A 21,140-nucleotide genomic window follows, 5' to 3' on the forward strand; every position below is an offset into this window, starting at 1 on the left:
GTGAGATGGATGGTAAAAGTTTGCCAAACCCCGTAAACGCAAATTCCGTCAAGAAATACTTCACTTGAAAGAAGGGGACCAAAGTGAAAGCCCGCAAAGGGCACTTTGCTTTCTAAAAAAAAATTGGAGAGGCCAAGGTGAAAATCCGCAAAGGGCACCTTGAGACCAAAGGGGATCTGAGTCGAAAACCTGAAAAGGGCAGCTCAAATATTGACCAAACTGGAGAGTGAGGTGATTTAAGCTGCTCAAATTTTGATTTGGGCATATGGTAATCTTGCTATACCTGAACCAACAAGAAAGGGTATGCAACATCTTGGAGCATTGACAGAGTACTGCAGATCTTCTAAACACATGTCAAACTCTGGATAGTCTTCAGAAAGTTTGTACAGAGAAATTCAAGCTGCGATAACTGGGGTACCTAGTTCTTATTGTATTGAATGTGTTATTCTTGAAAATACATTTTTCTTTTTTTCTAATATACACTTTCTCAATCAACTTCTTTGTTATTATTCTTTCGCTATTGTCGATATTTTATCTCTTTCGAGCTATGCTCAGAACCAACATTTATCCATAGTCATAATCTTTCAGCGAACATGTTGCATTGGAATAATGATTAATGGACTATTAAAACTTACACAAAGGAAGTTTTGCATATTACTCCGAAAAAGTTTCTAAATAATACAGTAATCTGAAACAGGACTATTGTTTAGAATGAACCAGGTTTAAAGGTCAGAAATCTAAGAAGAAGTCTGATTTTAAACAATCCCTTTCAGATTTTGTTGACATAAGCATCAATTGAACGAAATGTCAACAATAATCATGAGAAGAGATCTCCTTGGAGGAAAATTCTTCGCGCACAAGCGTTTGATATGGTAGCTTGTGAAGGGCGTGTAAACCAAAGATTTACACGTTGGGTATCCTTCGATTGTGATTGGAAAAGTTTGAGAAAAGACCAGATCTCCTCATTTTTTTTGAGTTGCATATCGAACATAACCCAGTGAATCGAACTGGGAAGTTTACAGCGGAGGTAATTTAATTAAGCGTTTCGTTGAAAGCACCAGCCGGGAAGGAGGGTGTTAAAGCACGGTTGTGACAAAAGCTTTAATAGATTTTGAGTAATACAACAGCATCTTGCATTTATGCAAATACCATGCACTCATGCCTAGTTAGGAGCATTAGATTCATTTGGATCATGTCATCCTAGTCATTAGGCATAATTAGGTTCATTACACATGTTCCCTAGAGAACAAATCAGTAAAGATAGCAGATCTTACCTCCCTAAGCAGTAGTGGAGCAGATCAAAGATGACAAATCTTATCTTTCCAAGATAGTGGGAAGCAGATTTAAGCCACTAAGCCTTGTCTCCCTGAGCAGCAGCGGAGTAGGTTGAAGATAGCAGATCTTATCTCCCTAAGCAGTAGTGGAGTAGATCAAAGACAGCAAATCTTATCTTTCCAAGATAGTGGGAAGCAGATTTAAGCCACTAAGCCTTATCTCCCTGAGCAGCAGTGGAGTAGGTTGAAGATAGCAGATCTTATCTCCCTAAGCAGTAGTGGAGCAGATCAAAGACGGCAAATCTTAACTTTCCAAGATAGTGGGAAACAGATTTAAGCCACTAAGTATTGTCTCCCTGAGCAGCAGTGGAGTAGGTTGAAGATAGCAGATCTCATCTCCCTAAGCAGTAGTGGAGCAGATCAAAGACGGCAAATCTTATCTTTCCAAGATAGTGGGAAGCAGGTTTAAGCCACCGAGCCTTATCTCCCTAAGCAGTAGCGGAGTAGGTTGAAGATTACAAATCCTATTTCCCTGAAGTCATAGGGGAGCAGACCAAGTATAGCCAATATTGTTCCTTGAAAAAAACTACAAGTTAAAAATCCTATCTCCCCGACGTCGCGGTAGAGTGGATCGAAGCACCAATTCCTATACCTCTGAAGATATAGTGGATGGAATAAGGTAACTCGAAGAAGATGAGCACCAAGGTCCTACACGACTGGGCAAAATTGACCATTTTTAGAGTCTTTGCTCCGTTCTCGTTACACAACAACGAGACAAGAGGAACAGCTGTAATAAGCCTAATTTGCCCGGCCCATAATATAAAAATCAAATCAAAATATAAACCAAAAAAAAGATTAATAACAGTCTACAGTCCAAATACATGGGCCCAACGTGGCCCAAATCAATTAACCTAGCCCAAGCTTATACCCAACTACGCCTGACCCAATTACTATGTGGCCCAAAACTAAAATAAACCCTAGCATCAGTCCTCTTTCCAGCACCGCAGTCGAATCCAAAGGCTCCCTTGCGCGTGCTACACCTATGCGCGCGTGCATCTCCTCCGCACATGTTTTCGGTCCTCCCATTCACACGTGACAGGCCTCCGTACACTTGCGCCTCTGCCTTCGTACCTCCACGTCGACCTCTGCCCTCGTACACCTGCAAATGAGACGCAAACAATGCAGTAAAAAAAGCAAAAAATTGTATTTTCTTTTATTTTTTTCTTTTTTGTTTTACTTTTTTCGGCCTATAAAGCAAGGGCCGGAACCATTGTAAAGTTTTTTATAGACAGATAGAGAAAAATACCAAAAATATAGCAAAAAAATCAAAGAAAAGTTGGCTGAAGGTGATTGCTCCTTTTTTTCCCTCGTTTCTATTTCTTCGATGTTCGTTTATTGTTATTAACGATGGTAGAGTAAAATAGGGTAGAAAGACTGACCTCTGTGTTGGTGTCGACCGAAACCTCGTTCATTTTGTCTTAATCGAAGTTTGGGCGAGGGCTATGAGGCCGAAATCGGCGGAGTGTTCAGTGATATGGGGCTTGGGTCGAAACCCTAGCAGACGAGAGGGGGGCGCCCCTTTCTTTCTTTCTTTTTTTATTTTTCTTTTAAGCAAACTAAGTTACCAAATTTTTTCTAGTTTAAATAGCATAGTCGCACGGCGTCGTTTTGAGCTAGGGTTAACAGCCCTCAAAACGGCACCGTTTAGTATCCAACCCGATGACCTGACCCTGAAGCGGCTGAGATCCGCGTGCTGTGGCCTTGGTAGGGTTATTTGCGTCTTCGGTCCCCCTTCTTCCATGGTGTTTTCAAATCATTTTTTTTATTTTGTGAATTTCGCGCGGCATTTTGCTTTTGTTTCATTTGGGCCCAGATTATGCACTGCGTTTTGGAGGGACAAGGATTATTCCCCATTTGGTCCCTCAAGTTATCCGTATGTTGCATTCGGCCCCATCTCCTTTGCTTTTTTTAATTTTATTTATTCCTTTTAATTCCGTTTTTATTTTAATTTAAACCATAATTTAACCTATTTATTTTAATCAAAATTTATTTCGATTTTTTTATCTTTAGTATATATATTTACTCATAAGCCTAGTATTATTTTAATATTAAAGTTTTAATATGGTTTTAAAGATCATCATAGGAATTTTTAATAATAATATACTATTATTTTAAATTAGTATTAAATAAATTTAGCATACAAATATTGTTATAAAGTTTTCCTTTCATTTTACATGTATCATTTGTTCAATTTAGCATACGTATATATACTTTGAGTTTCCACTACACCAAAACAGGCTTTTAGCCGCGCTTTTTTAGGCCTTTAGCGGCGCTTTTTTAGCGCCGCAGATACTTTTAGCGGCGCTTTGAAAAGCGCCGCAACAGACGCCGCTAATGAATGCGCCGCTAACTTTAGCGGCGTTTTTAGAAATAAACGCCGCTAAAGGTGTTGGTCTATAGCGGCGCTTCTAGCACAAACGCCGCTGAAGACTAAGACCTTTAGCGGCGCTTTAGTGGAAGCGCCGCTAAAGTCCCTGATCTTTAGCGGCGTTTCTGCTAGAAGTGCCGCTATAGATCAGGGTCTTTAGCGGCATTTTTTTCTCAAACGCCGCAATAGACCCTGATCTATAGCGGCGCTTTGACCACAAACGCCGCTAAAGAACCTAATCTTTAGCGGCGCTTTCCCCTAAAACGCCGCAATAGACCCTGATCTATAGCGGCTCTTCGACCACAAAACGCCACTAAAGAACCTAATCTTTAGCTGCGCTTTCCCCAAAAACGCCGCTAAAGACCATGATCTTTAGCGGCGCTTTTTCCACAAACGCCGCTAAAGACCCTTATTTTTAGCGGTGCTTTGACCAAAAACGCCACTAAATTTGACAGATTTGTAAAATAAAATTTTTTATATTTTCAGCCCTCCTGTAAAAATAAATTAGAAGAAATCATATCTAAACAATCCAAAAGTAATAAATCTATATATTAAACAAATAATAAATATCAATAAATAAAATAAAATTCGTATTATTCTTACAAAAATGTTAAAAGTTAAAATGATAATTAAAAGTCAAAATCGAAGTATATTTACACGATAGTGTAAGACGGCGGCTGTTGCGACTGCTGAAACATCTTCATCATGCTCTGAAGCTGCTGCTGGAGTTCATCGAACTTTTGACGCTACTTTGCTTCCCTCGCTGCAGCCTCTGCTTCCCTCGCTTTAGCCTATGCTTCCCTCGCTGCAGCCTGTACTTCTCTAGCTGCCGCCTCTGCTTCTCTTGCTGCCGCATCTACTTTAAGCTACTGCTGGAGTTCTTCGTACTTTCGTTGATCCTCAGCTTCTCTCGCTGCTGCATCTGCTTTCAGTTGTAGCTGGAGTTCTTCATATCTTTTTGAACCTCAGCTTCTCTCGATGTTGCCTCCGCTTTAAGTTGTGTAATTTGCTCAATTGTTGTCGCTTGCATCTGAGCCATCTGGTCTCTTAACCTCTGAACTTCAGCTTCAGCTCGACTCCCCAAAGGCATATATTGTTGCGAGCTAGATCCAAAATATTGGGATGGGTTAACAAAAGATCCTTGAAATCGAACCCGACCATACCTTTCAGGACCCAAAACTTCAGTGATAATCCGGTTATCAATGTCGTCAATATGAACAGAACTATCACTGGAAGCAATCGCTTCGTACTCCGCCTTTTTATCCTTTAATTTTTCCTAAAAATAAATCCTATAGTTAGGAACGCAATATATATTTAAAAAAACCCAATGCAACATAACTTAACAATATTTGCATTACAATAAATGAAATAAATCATTAGAAAATAAACACTATAAATTATTAAAACAATTTAAATTGTATTAATTAAGCAAACGTACCATAATTTCTGCAGCTTCAGGAGTCATAGGGTTTCCATCTTTCTTCCTATGTGTAATGTCAAAAAGTTGAAGGCGTCCAACTTTTTGACCGGACGACAGTTCCTACAATACAATAGTAAAAATATTAATGTAAGTAAGTAATAAATATCTGCCAATATTAAAAAATTGAAAATACCTCTGCATGAGCTACACACGCAAAACTTTTCGACCCAGCCGTGTGAGTGAATTTTGTTGCTGCCTACTTTTTTTTCCAACTTCTTCACGATCCTACATTATGAAATTATTAGTACGTTAATTAGGAAATACTATACACCAAAGTAATTACAAAATTTTATAAGTTACACATACCTCTCCTTTCTTCGAAGTCCAAAATCTAACAACCTCTTTCCACTGGTACCTCAGCATTCCCGGCGAGACATTTTGTAATCTCTCCTCGAGTGTTGTTTTTGTCTTAAAATAGTCTTTCTTTAAAGTGCTCTTATGGTCTCTCCATCTTTTTCCCAATGCCTTCTTTACATAAGCATCGGAGACCTCTAGAGCAAATCTCGCCTACAAAAAACACAACTTAAGAAAGCAAATGTAAACGAAACTTAAACCCAAGTATTATAAATGAAATACACGGTTTGTTACCTTAATGTTATCGAGAGCTTGGTTCTTGTTACTCTCGGGCACTTTATGCCATGACTCGAAGTTAATTGGCAACATATTTGCATTCCGTGCTAGAATGCCCATGTATCCTGCTAAAAGGTGAGCTTCTAATCCAACAGGCTGACCGAAGCTATTACTGGATACTTGGACACGCTCGACTGGATCTAGGTCGTATAAATCACTCAGTACCGTACGTCCGCGACCTCTCCGCGTCCGACTAGTTTCATCTGAAAAATAAAAGTATTGTAATATACGAAATTTTAGAAAAAAACAAACAAGAAGTCAACACACATGTAAATTAAATGTTAAATTACTTTGAACTTCTATAGGTTCCTCAGGTGTAACCGGAACATTCGAAGATCCAATAGCAGTCTGTTGTTCAGTGCTGTTTGTTTCCGCCGAGTTTGGAGTACCTTGAACAATGCGGTGCGATCGCACTTTTCTTCTAGGCATTTTATCTGCAATACAAATAAATTAGTTGAAAACTTAGTATACAATTACAACAATAATATCACATATAAAATAGTTGAAATGTCATCATTCGTAGATGTAATTAGATAATCGTAAAAGCTGACTACATTATAATTCGTAAATCTCTTCATCCGTATCCTGGCGGACCCATTGAAATTGTGTACTAGTACTAGGGATGTTTTCGTTTAAGTTCTGTTCTGGAAATGGCAAAGTTTGTGTTATGTCGTCAATGTCATCTCTACTTCCACTGCCCATGTCAAACAAGTCTCTAGGGATGTTACGGAGTACAACGTACCAACCCTCATCAGTTGGGTCTTTTGAGTAAAAAACTTGTTTGACTTGAGAAGAAAATACATACGGCTCATCAATCAATTTTTGTCCTGTGTGAATCAATCGAGCAAAGTTTACCATTGTGAAACCAAATTGATCTTGCTTGATTCCACGTGCAGTATTAACATCAGCCCAATCACCTTGAAATAAGACAACTTTCCATTTTCCGTAGTAATCCAACTCAATTATGTCAGTAAGAAGTCCAAAATATTCCACATTTCCCTCTACAGGATTATTGTCCCTAGCACTAGCATAACTTGTAATTGAGGAATTAACCACTATTCCACAATTTTGCATTCTCCTCAATCTCTCACGATATTTTGTATGAAATCTGAATCCGTTTATGAGGAACGTACTATATCTTTTAACCACCCGATTTGGACCTTGGGAAAGCCATTTAACTTCGTCGGTGACGTTCTTCCCACTCCAAACCTATTGAATGGAAAGTAAACTGAGTAATTAAAAATGTTTTGAGTAAATATTATTATTTGTCGGTGAAAGCTCCAATTACATACCGTTTGGCTTAACCATTCATGAAAAGATTCTGTAAACAACTTATTGATATCTCGATGTTGTGTTCTTCGAGAGTGCGAACGAGATCTCAATATTTGTTTGTACTCACTATGTTAAAAATATGTTTACTTTGTTAGACTATAAACAATTTTTAAATGATGAATATTTATCAAATTTCTAGAACTTACTTGCGTAAAGGTTCGATTGATTCGTGGTGAAATAGAACATATCGATGTGCTTGAACCCACGATAAATCATCTAATTCTGCAATTTCAACTTTACCGATTGGTTCTCCAAAACTTTGGAACAAATAAGTCTCGGCAAAGTTATGATCCGTGAGTCCATCATTTCTATTTGGTCTGTTCAACCTTGTTTCAACATCTTCCAAATATCTTGAATAGAAGGTCATACATTCCTCTGCCAAGTAGCCTTCAGCAATCGATCCTTCTGGATAACGCTTGTTGCGGCAATAAGACTTTAATTTGGATAGGAACCTAAACACGGTATACAACATTATCAAAAGTTGTAACTGAAGGCATATAGGTGAATGGAGGAAAATTTTAAAAACTGTAATTAACACCTTTCTATGGGATACATCCATCGATAGAAAACGGGTCCGCCAAGAATTGCTTCATGCGGGAGATGGATTATCAAGTGAACCATAATAGTGAAGAAGGAAGGTGGGAAGATTTTCTCCATGTTGCATAAAGTTAAAGCGGCTCGATCCTGTACCTTCTGAAGTTCTTGAACATCCAAAACTTTGCCACAAATGACTTTCATTATATTGGATAGTTCAATTATACAAGACGTCACCTTCTTCGAAATACAACATCGTAGAGCAACTGGCAGTAAATCTTGCATTAAGATGTGATAGTCATGTGATTTTAGCGAATATAGTCTTCGATCTTTAACACTAACACTAACACATCTGGAACCTTTATATCCTTCAACACCATGCAGAACACTTCTTTCTCTGTCTTCGACATTGAGAAAATAGAAGGCGGCAACCGATATTTACCATTCGAAAGTGGATTCGGATGAAAATCAGGTCGAATTCCCATCTGAACTAAATCAAGTCGACTCTGAAGATTATCTTTTGATTTTTCGTCTACATTCAAAATTGTACAGACAATGTTCTCGCAGACATTTTTCTCAATGTGCATAACATCAAGATTGTGTCGTAAAAGGTGGTGCTCCCAATAAGGTAACTAAAAAAAATACTTCTTTTTTTCCACAAGTCTGCCTCATTAGGATCATCCTCTTCGTCGGAGTTATCATCAGCTTCATCATTTGATCTTTTATTTCTTTGCGTGTTTGCCGGTTGATTCATCTTCCCATAACTGAAATTCATATCTTCCAACATTAACAAGATTTCAGATCCACTTGTCTACGAAGGAGCTTCTCTGAACTCTTCAGTACCGTCAAATGTCGAACTCTGAGATCTAAATCTATGATTTTCCGGTAACCACCGACGATGCCCCATGTAAGAGAACTTCTTCCCATTGTATAACCATTGCGAACATGTTTGTGCAGCACAACAAGGGCACGCATAACGACCCTTGGTACTCCAACCGGATAAATTGGCATAAGCGGGGAAGTCATTAATGGTCCACATCAAAACTGCACGTAAATTAAAGTTCTCCTTTCTCAGCACATCGTATGTCTCGACACCAGTCCATAATTGTTTTAACTCTTCAATAAGTGGCTGTAAATAAATGTCGATATCATTCCCGGGCCCTTTCTCTCCAAGGATAATCATAGATAAGATAAGGGAAGATTGCTTCATGCAAATCCACGAAGGCAGATTGTAAGGAACAAGCACTACTGGCCAAGTACTGTATGCAGTACTCATGATCTTGTAAGGATTAAATCCATCAGATGCTAGGCCAAGCCTCACACTCCTGGGATCGCTTGCAAAGCTTGGAAATTTATTGTCAAATGATTTCCAAGCTAAAGAATCTGCCGGATGCCTTAATAGTCCATCATCGGTTCGTCCTTCATGGTGCCACATCATTGACTCTGCTGTCTTCGACGACATGAAAAGCCTTTGAAGCCTTGGTATTAGCGGAAAATACCGCAAAATCTTGACCGGCTTCTTTCTTGGCTGTGCATCATTTTCATCGTCGTTCCCATCTTCTGTGTTTCTATTTATCCAACGGGATTCACCGCATACATGACAGCACTATTGGTTTCTCCGATCGCCCCAGTACAACATGCAATCATTCGGGCAACTATGGATTTTGTTGTACCCAAGACCTAAGTCTTTTATCATTTTCTTCATATTTTTGCATGACTGAGGGATTTTTGCAAACGGAAACATTTCTCTCAAAAACTCTAACAGCATTGTCAATGAGTTCCCAGTCTACCCTCCCAAACATTTTAACTGGAAAAGACGAATGCAGAAAGACATTTTTGAAAATTTTGATCCCTCATATAGTTCTGAGTTCATCTCATTAAGTAGCGCGTAGAACTTTGCCGCTTCTCCATTCGGCTCTTCATGATGTACACTTCCTCCGAGTTCGGTAAAAGCATTTCCACCGAGATTACAATAATCAAATGGCACAAAGTCGGGTGGGAACGACTGTAAACCATGACTGTGAATATTAAATGCTTCCCGCAACATCCCTTCCATGTCATCCCCTCTAACAGACTGATGGTAAGCAGTACTATCATAAGATACATCCATCCTTGAAGAGGAAGTACTAGGCGGGCATTCTCCATGAAAAAACCATTGTTTATAACCACGAACAAACCCATCAACAATTAGATGCTCGTATACAACTTCACGATAATGCCAGTTTATGTTGACACACTTCTCACACGGGCAAAGAATCATGTTCTCTTGGCTTGCATATTGAAATGCAAAATTTAGAAATGTTTGTACTCCATTTCGATAACCGTCGCTTACCCTTGACAAATTCATCCAAGACCGGTCCATTTCTTATTTCTTGAAGCCTAATCTTGACAATAAATTGCACGAGTTTAGGATTTAGGAATAAGTATAATTAAGCTATGTAAGTTATGTATTATGTAAGTTATTTATTATGAAAACTATGTAAGTTGTGTATTATGAAAATTATGCTATGTAAGTTATATAAGTCATATAAGTTATGTATTATGTAAGTTATGTAAGTTATTTATTATGCAAATTGTTAAAATGTTATGTAAGTTATGTATAATATTAATTAACTAAGTTATGTAATTTATGTATAATATTTATGTATAATATTAATGTAAGTTATGTATAATATTAATGTAAGTTATGTATAATATTAATTAATTAAGTTATGTAATTTATGTATAATATCACATCACCCCATCTTTAAAAAGAAATAAGTCACAGCAAATTATGTAAGGTAACATATAAGTTTTTGTAAGTTATGAATGTAAGTTATGTATTATGTAAGTTATTTAAATTATTTAAGTTGTGTATTATATAAGTCATGTAGGCTATGTGTTATGTATGTAAATTATGATTTATAAACGCTTTAAATTTTTCAAATATATCAATATAATTTTAATTAATATATTAAAACTGCATATAAATATATATATCAAAGATGTTTTAAAATATAACTTTGAAAACATTTCATTTAAAATATAATTTTGTAGATTTAATCTCCGGAAAATTCAAAGATCGTTACGATATGATGTATATTTTGTAGCTTTTATTAATTCAAACAACAAATTATGTTAGTAAAAAAAAAATTGACTTCGAATTACAAGATATAATTAATTTGTTTATATTTATCGCGATATTTTTGTTACTAAAGAAATAATACTTTGAATTGCCATTACAGAATAAATATATTTCGAAAAAGTATATTTTTATTTTAATAGAAAATATAAATAAATATACAAATTTATTTGTATGTAAAAGATTATTAATCATTAACGAATTCCCATTATGTAAGTTAAGATCGATAATTAATCATTAATTTTCCAGTAAAATTTGTAATGGCAACACATAATTTTGGAAATCGATGATTTATAAACGCTAAACCAATAAAACGATTCGCCCATCATTGGACACGCACTCAAATATATAAAGTTGTTTAAGAGTTGTATTCCGAATTTTAATAGTTTAAAACAATTGCCTTTGCCGAATATCTTGAGCAGAAAATTTAAACATCAAATAATATGTAATAAGTTGCAAAGTAAAATGCAAATTTAGCTAAAATGGTAATTAAAACTCCCATCTAAAAATGAAAAATAATAATTAAACTATACAACTAAAATATAATAACATATAAAAATTTAACAATTTGACTTTTTTTTATAAGAAACCTAAATAGAGAAAAATAGGAAAAAATACCTTAAATCCACTCAATTCCGAAGCAAATCCTAGAAAAAAAGGACAGAAATACATTAGTACGTACCGAAAAAACATAAGTAATTAAAGCCAAAAAAATTAAAAAAACAGGAGTTCATACCCACAAAGTTAGCTAAACTAAAAAAAACTAAAATTGAACATATATATGAAAATATATATGAATATATGTTGAAATATGACAGTGAATTAGATGATATTAGAGGTTTAAAATTGAACATATATAACTGTACCCAAACTAACATGTTCCCAAAATTGAACATATATATATGTTCCCAAAATAACATGACAGAAAAACAATCCATTAAATCCATTAAACTAACAGCGATAGTCTACCTACTTGTCTAATAATTACCCAAAACTTCAGTAATGATTCCTACATTGATACTACATTATAATCACATCACCCCATCTTTAAAAAGAAATAAGTCACAGCAAACAGCAAATTATTTGGCAATTGGGTGATGAGAAATCATTAGTGGGTTAAAACACTAAAATATAATTCACACCAAAGAAATAAAACACGTCAAATTCACACCAAAATCTAACCATCATATTCTTCACCTGAAATCATTAGTGGGTTAAAACCATTCTAATTAAATCTGGAAAAGAAAACGGAGGCAATTGGGTGATGAGAAATAATTAATTTGGCAGTTTGTAGCCTTTTATAAACCAAAAACACAAATTGAGTTTTGGCGGAAAGAATTGTGAAGATCCTTGTAAATCAAAGTCTAAAACTTGTTAATCACTCTATTATTCTCCTTCACTCTTATACTTATTTCTCTAGCTATTGAGAATGCATGTCTCATTCATGTCTTCGACAATGTTTTCAATACAACATGGACAGATTCAATTCAAGCCATCGACACCATTGCCTTACCTTTGCCTTGCCTTGTTCTTGTTCTTGTTCTTGACTTGTTCCAGTTCAAACAAATTCCCCTTTTTTCTTTTGCAAAAGAAAAAGAATGGATGGCGAAGACATGAGTAAAATTCCCCTTAAATTCAAACACAGTTCCAAGACGACAGACGGCTTACATATTCCCCATAATCTAATGATTCCCCACAAATTATGTTGTTTAATCGAAACCCTAAAACCCCAAATAACTTAGACTGACCTAAAACCCCAAAAATTTAATCGAAAAATAACAGAAACGGCTTACCTATTCAATCGACAAATCTCGCAGCTGTGCCCACCGTCTTTCAAGATTGACTCCGACCACCTTTCTTCCCTTTCTATTTTTCGTGATAAGTTTTTACACACTTCTTTCTGTAATTTCGACACTTAGAAAATTTCGAAACCTAATCTCTGCAATTTTGTTAAGGGTTGCTGTAACTGGAGGACGGAGGCAGAGATGTAAGTGAATTTTGTTAAGGGTTGATGTAAGTGAATTTGTCCGCTGACGAAACGGCGCCGTTTAAGTTAAGTTATGTAAGTTTTGCGGCACTTCCCTATAAAACGCCACAACAGAATCTGATTCCCTAATTCACGGAACGATGCCGTATATTGCAATAATTGTGGCGTTTTTTACTAAAACGCCGGTAAATGATACCTTTTGCGGCGTTTTTATATAGAAACGCCGCTAAAACTCTCATTTTCTTTTTGTTTATTTAACAAATAAATAATTACTAACTTATTTATTTGTTTATTTATTTATACCAATTTTATTTTGGTCCTATATTTACAAATTAAATAATTAATAACTATATATATCCATATATATTCATATATATCCATATATAAGTAAAAATATATCAAATGGACGTTAATTTGGGTTAAATGTTTTGCCAGTTGTAACTATTATTAGTTATATTGTATCATTTAACAAGTCTCAAATTATTAATTAACCTTGTAATCTTCATATTAACCATTCAATTTATGTAGCTACGTACATGCATAAAGTGATCACCTACCTATTATACTCAAAACTTATCTTAATATTAAATTTATTCTGGATATATATTTTACAAATATATAAGAACATATATATTTACCTCAAAAATTAATCAATCTAATATTAACCTATTAAGAAACCCTAAACCCCAGCCAAACCCCTAAAACATCTGTAACCCTCACTAAACCCTAAACCCTAATTAACCCTATCCTTAACCCCTAAATTTACGTCTGTAACCCCTAAAGCATAACATAGCCCCTAAACCCTAAACCATAAATACCAAACCTTAAATTCATATATACCGGCCCGTACTCCTTAGAATACCATGCATCGACCAAAATATTCCCTAAATATTCTTTAATAAAAAAAATATAGTGAAAATCTATTAAAATATAATAACTTATACATATAGTTAAAAATATTGTATAAAGTTGAAATAAGGAAGCAATATTATCTTTATGACAAATTTTCGTATGAAGCTTCGAATGTCCTCTTAACAAATGGATGAAATTTGTTATAATAAACTTGGTACAACAAATTTTGTCTCTAAGTTAATAAAAAACAATTTTTTATTATAAAATTTGGTATAGAAAATGCATTTTTTTCAATAATAAGTTCGTAAAGGATGAGGACACGGGTTAAATGGTCTTTAAAGAAACGGCGCCGTTTAAATTAATTATAGGTCACATTTGCGGCGTTTTGGGTAAAAACGCCGCTATTGCATGCCTTTTGCGGCGCTACGGGAAAAAACGCCACTAAATTTTCAATTACAGAAAGAAACGGTGACGTTTTCACAAAATTGTAGACATATTTGCGGCGTTTTCCCTTAAAACGCCACTAATATAAAACGCCACAATAGAATCTGATTCCCTAATTCAACTGAAACGACGCCATTCTGACACAGTTTCAAGAATATTAGCGGCGCTTCCCTATAAAATGCCACAATAGAATCTGATTCCCTAATTCACGGAACGACGCTGTATATTGTAATATTTGTGGCGTTTTTGACTAAAACGCCGCTAATGGCTATTTTATATATATATATTATAATATAAACTATATACTAAACTTCAATATATTAAATTTCATCTAACTGGATTTATTTTACAAATATATAAGAACATAAATATATTTACCGTAAAAATTAATCAATCTAATATTAACCTCTTATTAAGAAACCCTATCATGACCGTCTAAACCCCCTGACCATTGAAATATGGTACGTAGCAAATTATCTTTATGACAATAATTTTCGTTTGGATTGATCTAAAATAAGTTTTACCATTTTTGAACTTAAGTATCGATATTTTTGCATTTGCTATTGCTATAGACATATATATCAAAAAAATCAAATGGTTAGGGTTATAAATGTTTTTAAATATACAAGATATTGTATCATTTAACAAGTCTCAAATTAACCAATCAATAGACATGCATAAATCCATCATGATGATCTACCTATTATATTAATATTCAATATATTAAATTTATTCTGGATCTATATTTACAAATATATAAGAACATATATATTTACCATAAAAAATAATCAAAAACTAATATTAATCTAAATTAAACCTTAACATGACCGTTGAAACCCTAAATCTCAAACCCCTAAACCTCCAACCCCTAAATTAACCTTAAATCCCAAACCTTAACAGCATGTTTGGTTGGGTGTATTGGCTATGCCAATACACCCCTAATCGATGGGCCCCACTTAATCCCCATTTAATCTGTTGTTTGGTTGGTTGTATTACCATTACGTCCCAAATCTGTTCCTTCCCTAATACACCCGGTCCCGTAATAGCTATTCCCCCCATCTAGCGCCGATTAGAGAATCCTTACCCCATTTCTTATTTTCGTTTCCTTTTTCTGCCCTCATAGATTTCTGCTTCTTCTTCCATCGGCATTGCAGATCTATCCTCATTTCTTCTGCTTTCATAACAAATCCTCAACATTTTTTCATCGAAGGCCGATTTCAGGTATGAATCTTTGCTTCAACATTGTCTTCGGTTTTCTCTGTTTTAATTTTTCTCTCATTTATTCGTTTTTTCGTTTGGGTTTTGTTTGAATGCAAGCTTTTGTTCCATGGATTTGTTATCTCAATCGGCTGACACTTCATCAACGCTCTCTTTAGGGTTAGTTTCATCTTCGTCGCAATTTATACTGGGTTACTATTTCCCGGAGATAGGATCATGGGATTGGATACTCCATCAGGAGGGAATACCAGTCATGGGTATTATACCCCACATGGTAGAAAAGTATCTTCTGCTTCAATTTTCTTTGAGAGTTTGCCATATAAAGTGAATCCACAAACTGGGTATATAAATTATGAGAAGTTGGAATAAAGGGCGCTTGATTTTAGGCCTAAGATATTGATTTGTGGTGGTAGTTCGTATTCGAGGGAATGGGATTACGGAAGGTTTCGACAGATTGCGGATAAGTGTGGTGCTGTTTTGCTTTGTGATATGGCTCAAATCAGTGGACTTATTGCTGCTAAGGTCTGCAAGCTATGAAGAACTGTAATTATTTGATAGGTTATTTGCTTTATGTGTTGCACTAAGGCTTTATTCATGATTTATAGCTTCTGAAATATACCTGTTTATCCTGAAAGTTTTGGTATTCATGTGGTAGAATTTGCCAATTTTCCTGAAAGTGTTGTTGCTCTTGCAAGAGAAAAGGCTGCTGAATTGGAAGATTTCTCACCGACTTCAATCATTTCAACTGGTGCTGGACAAGAGGTTTGGCTATTATTTTTTTTGTTATAATACTTGTCACAAGGCTATAATATGCCTGCATTCTGGTTCTAGACATGCAAAGCCTTTTGTTTAGATGATTTTCCCGCTTCAACTATGGTGTTTGGACTCCAGCTTCTTTTTGTCTTTTCTTTGGATGGACCAACTTCGCCTTCTGTTGTTGGATGCCTCCCTTAAATTAGTTAATAGCATTGATATTACTTGCATCAATACAGTTGGTAGGACATAGGACTACTATTATAACTTGCCTTCCAGTGGACCATCCATTCATTTCAAATATGATGTTCATATCTGTTGCTGTTTGCTCCGAATGTTGTAGCTAAAGATAAAAAATTGGCATTACCTAAGGAGAGGTGATCGGTGTCTCTGGTAGCATTTCTCATTGCTTAAATTCATAAAATTAATAACACAGTAGACCATGTTAAGAAAGGTGATGAAGCCGATTGTTTTTCATTGTAGCACATATATTTGAGTTATATATGTATATAGTTTAGCTCTTATTCTAGAATTAGTTTGCTGTCATCAGTTGGAAAATTGCCTATGCTTTTGAAAAGGAGCTTTGATATGCCCTTTTCATCTAGAACAGTAGTTGCTTGGAATTCTAGACTTGCAACTTTTATTTCTTTTCCTGAAGTATTCATGGCTGGCCTTTTTTTGGTATATCTCCGGATACGAGTTTGAAGATGTCTCAAAAAACTTAAAAAACTGAACATACTCGAGTACGAGTAGCATAGCTTGCAAATGCGACTCTATGGTACTCTTATTTATATGTGTAGTTGGTGATGTTGAAATGGATGACTCATTAATATATCAGAAAGTTAATCGGTTACTACAATGTTTAGCTCTTTCTTAGTATTTTGAATTTGCCTATGTGTATAATGTGTCAACTGATGCTACTGGTGTAGAACTTAAGGCTAAAACTAAATTTTATATGATTTCTTCCAAGAGTTGAATAAGATGAAATTACTTTTTTTAATCTTTGCTTCTTCTTTGCTGGAATTTACTTTTTTTTATTTGGAAATTATTTGTTTGGTTGTTGAGAAAGGAAGGGAAACTAAATCATGATATATGTATATATTTGTTTGGATAAATCATGATAGTTTGTTTTTTTGTTATGTTGTTTAACTTAGTTATTTGGTGCCAGAGCTGAAAACCCGAATCAAGAAGTACTTTGAAGGGGATGAAGAGGCACTCCCTTCAGTTCTTGAGGCCATTTTGCGTAGAAAGTTAGCTGGGAAGCATGAGGAGACCGATGATGAATTGATGGATGAATTGGAGGTGCAACCACGAGACAATGTGGATGATGAAGAGTTCGAGTCAGATTTTGATAATTTGTACTCGACTGATGAAGAGATACTTGCAATGTTTTTGATGAAATAAAGGGTGGATAGAAAACCTGTCAATACTTGCAATGTTTGTCCATAATGTTTGTAAATGAGAAAATGACCCTAGTCTACATCATTTCTCAAAGCCTGCGATTGCATGTAAATGTCACTAGAAAGCTGTTGCTAAGGCTTAAGAATCTGTTTTATGAGTCAGTGTTGGTTATTTCAAGTTCACTTTAATGTCACTCTGTTTACTGCTTTATAGTTTAACTTTTGTATGGTAAGTGATTTGTATACTAGTTGTTTTTCTTGAATATGCATGCAGAACTTATATATTAGAAGTTACAAACACAGATTTGCTGCTTGATAACATATAGATCTTTTTTTTATATAGTTTACCATGGTTGCTTTATGCCTATATGATTGTTCATAGAAAAATTTTTTTGGAAGAAGCCTATGCTTGACATTTGTTTAATCCATGTTTTCTTAGCAAGTATCTACATTATTAATCTATATTATATAGTATTATATATTATGATTTTATTAAATTCATATAAGAATATTTAATATTAAGAATTTTATTAAATTATATATTTTTATTAAATTATATTTAATAATAATTATTTTAAATTATATTATATAGTATTATATATTATGATTTTATTAAATTCATATAAGAATATTTAATATTAAGAATTTTATTAAATTATATATTTTTATTAAATTATATTTAATAATAATTATGTTAAATTATATTTTATAGTATCATATATTATGATTTGAGTAAATTCATATAAGAATATTGATTATTAATAATATTATTAAATTATATATTTTAATGATAATATATTTAATAATAATTATGTTAATTTATATTTTATAGTATCATATATTATGATTTGAGTAAATTCATATAAGAATATTGATTATTAAGAATTTTATTAAATTATATATTTTAATTATAATATATTTAATAATAATTATGTTTAAATATGATTAAATTATTTATTATTGATATTAATAATCTTATTAAAATTTAAATAACAATAACAATAATCATTTACCAAAACAAATTTATGGTAAGGGTATTCTAGTCATTTTAGTTTTTTTCCATTATGCTATTACACATCTATTCCATTCAACCAAACACAAGATTACTATTACGCCTCTATTCCATTACATTCAACCAAACAGTTGATTTGCTATTACACCTCTAATCCAATACACCTCTAATCCATTACACCTCTAATCCAATACACCTCTAATCCAATACAGCGAACCAAACGTGCCAGTCCTCCTTAAAATATCGTCCATAAAAAAAATTCCATAAATATTTAATATATAATCATAAAATATAGTCAAAATCGATTAAACAATAATTAATTGTTAAAATATATTTTGTATAAATTGGTGTTTTATAATTCCTTTCATTTATTTAGTCGAACATGAGTACTACCAAAATTTATTACTCTTATAAAAGTAAATTCTATTTTTAATTTATTCTTTGCAATACAAAAATTTAAGTTTTATTATATTTTATTTTATTCATAATTTAATATATTTTCTCTCGTAAAGTAGTTTAAATCAACTATGATTGAAAATTAGTAATAAATAGTTAGCTGTTATATATATATACGACTTCTATTTAATAAAAACTTTTGTATTAATCAATATTATTTGTTAATTATAATTTATATGTAAATTGTACCACGACTATATAATAAATAGAACAAAATATTAATTATTTCAACTTATAAGATTTTTGTTACTATTAGCGGCGCTTCGGAAAAACACCGCTAAAGGTAGCATTAGCGGCGCTTACATATAAAACGCCGCTAAATGCCAGAGTACTAGTGGCGCTCAGATAAAAACGCCACTGAAAACACGAACTTTAGCGGCGCTTAGAAAAAAACGCCGCTAAAGAACAGAGAATTAGTGGCGCTCAGACAATAACGCCACTAATGATACGAGCATTAGCGGCGCTTAGACAAAAACGCCGCTAAAGGCCAGAACATTAGTGGCGCTCAGATAAAAACGCCACTAAAGATCGGAGAATTAGCGGCGCTAAAGTAAACACGCCGCTAAAGGTTTAAAAATCGCAATGGTCTTAGGTTTTTTGTGGCGCTTTATATAAAACGCCGCTAATTCCTATTTTTGGCGGCGCTTCTTGGAAATCGCCGCTGATGGTCTACCTTTAGCGGCGCTTTGACTAAATCGCCGCTAATGCTCGATTTTTTGTGGCGTTTTTGTTCCAAACGCCGCTAAAAGTGCCGCTAAAGGCCTATTCTGGTGTAGTGTTCTTTCCATGTGACATTTATTTGAAAATTCATTTATACATTATTATTTCCTATAACTTTCATTTCTAATCTTTTGATATACTTCTACATTCATTTTACTTGTTTTGAAAACTTGTTACTTTTTATTTATGTTATTTCGCTTAGCTCTTCTTCCAAAATCGATGATTAATTCGTTTAATTGTTGAATGTTGATATTTGTGTTCGCACGATATGTGATGGATATTATTGCCCACATATGTATTATGTTATTTATTAGTGTTTGTTGTTTTTGATGATTGTTTGGTATATACTTTAGCTCATTAATTATAGTTGAGTGTTGTATGTTAACATCCCATCGTTTTAATCTAAATATTGAATTTCATTAAAGCATTAAAGCCCTTTTTTACAAAAGTTTTCAAAAGTAATGCAATACTCGACATTTAGGATCTTCGAAAGGATTGAGCCCTAACGTATTGGGTTCCAATTCACCTCGTTGAATCTAAATAATCGAGGATATGCCTCAATCAAAACAAAAAACTCATTCTTGGGAATTTGATACGACGTGTCCTAATGTATTGGATGTGATGTCACTTTCTCGAAATGAGGTTTTAAAAAAATAAGGGTTGTGTTCAATGCTAGGAATTTTGAGGAATTGTGCCCTAACGCATTGGGTTTCAATTTTTCATCCGACTTCAAGCAATTGAATATCCCTTTTCAACCTCAAGAATTTTGAAAATCAAAAGACAAGCTCGTTCTCGAGGACTAAAAATGTCGTGTCCTAATGTATTGGGTATGACATTTTATTACTCTGAGATGAGATGGTCTTTAGCATTCATATCGATTTATCCAAGCATCTTTTATAAAATTAATATAAATAAAAAAGGAAAGGATTGTATTTAAAATTTTTTCAAAATTTCGACATTAAAACATTGAACGATCAATTCGGTACCAATTTTGGGCGTCACGAGGGTGCTAACCCTTCCTCGTGCGTAACCGACTTCCGAACCTGTTTTCTCAAAAATTCGCAGACCCAAAATCGTTTTCAAGGTGAGCCGATCACATCTCAATAAAAGATCGGTGACGACTCCCAATTTTCATTTTTAAAAATCGATCCCCATTTTTTTAAACTTAAAAAGTGGTTACGACAAAAAGAATCTTGTAAAATACTCCAAGAAACTAAAATGAATTATACTCATTTGGGATTAATAGTTGTAGGAATAAAAGGGATGACAGCATTAGATTTGGGAGCTCATGTTATAATCAACATCAATAGAAGATAAACAGAAAAAGGTTATAAGCTTTATGGCTGTTGATATGAATAATAATAGAGGACTATTTTATTGCGCACTGAGAACAAGGGATATTCACAATATAAAACTAGGTATAATATCATCAGGATTCGTCATGATAAATAGAGAAAATATTATAATAACCCTTGGATTTATCGGAAAAGCTACGCAGA

General features: G+C 34.1%; 1 long non-coding RNA gene across 2 annotated transcripts; it reads left to right on the top strand.

Moving 5' to 3' along the window:
• Positions 1–15,676: 15,676 nt before the first annotated feature.
• LOC107911394 (uncharacterized) lies at positions 15,677–17,610 on the top strand. 2 transcript variants are annotated; one of them, XR_001687867.2, is made up of 3 exons: positions 15,677–15,822; positions 15,956–16,062; positions 17,222–17,610. It is a non-coding gene; the product is annotated as an uncharacterized lncRNA (long non-coding RNA). The 2 variants fall into 2 exon arrangements; XR_001687868.2 differs by having other exon boundaries at positions 15,996–16,062.
• Positions 17,611–21,140: the final 3,530 nt, after the last annotated feature.

This window comes from Gossypium hirsutum, chromosome D11, assembly GCF_007990345.1.
Source record: "Gossypium hirsutum isolate 1008001.06 chromosome D11, Gossypium_hirsutum_v2.1, whole genome shotgun sequence".
NCBI classification, from domain to species: domain Eukaryota; kingdom Viridiplantae; phylum Streptophyta; class Magnoliopsida; order Malvales; family Malvaceae; genus Gossypium; species Gossypium hirsutum.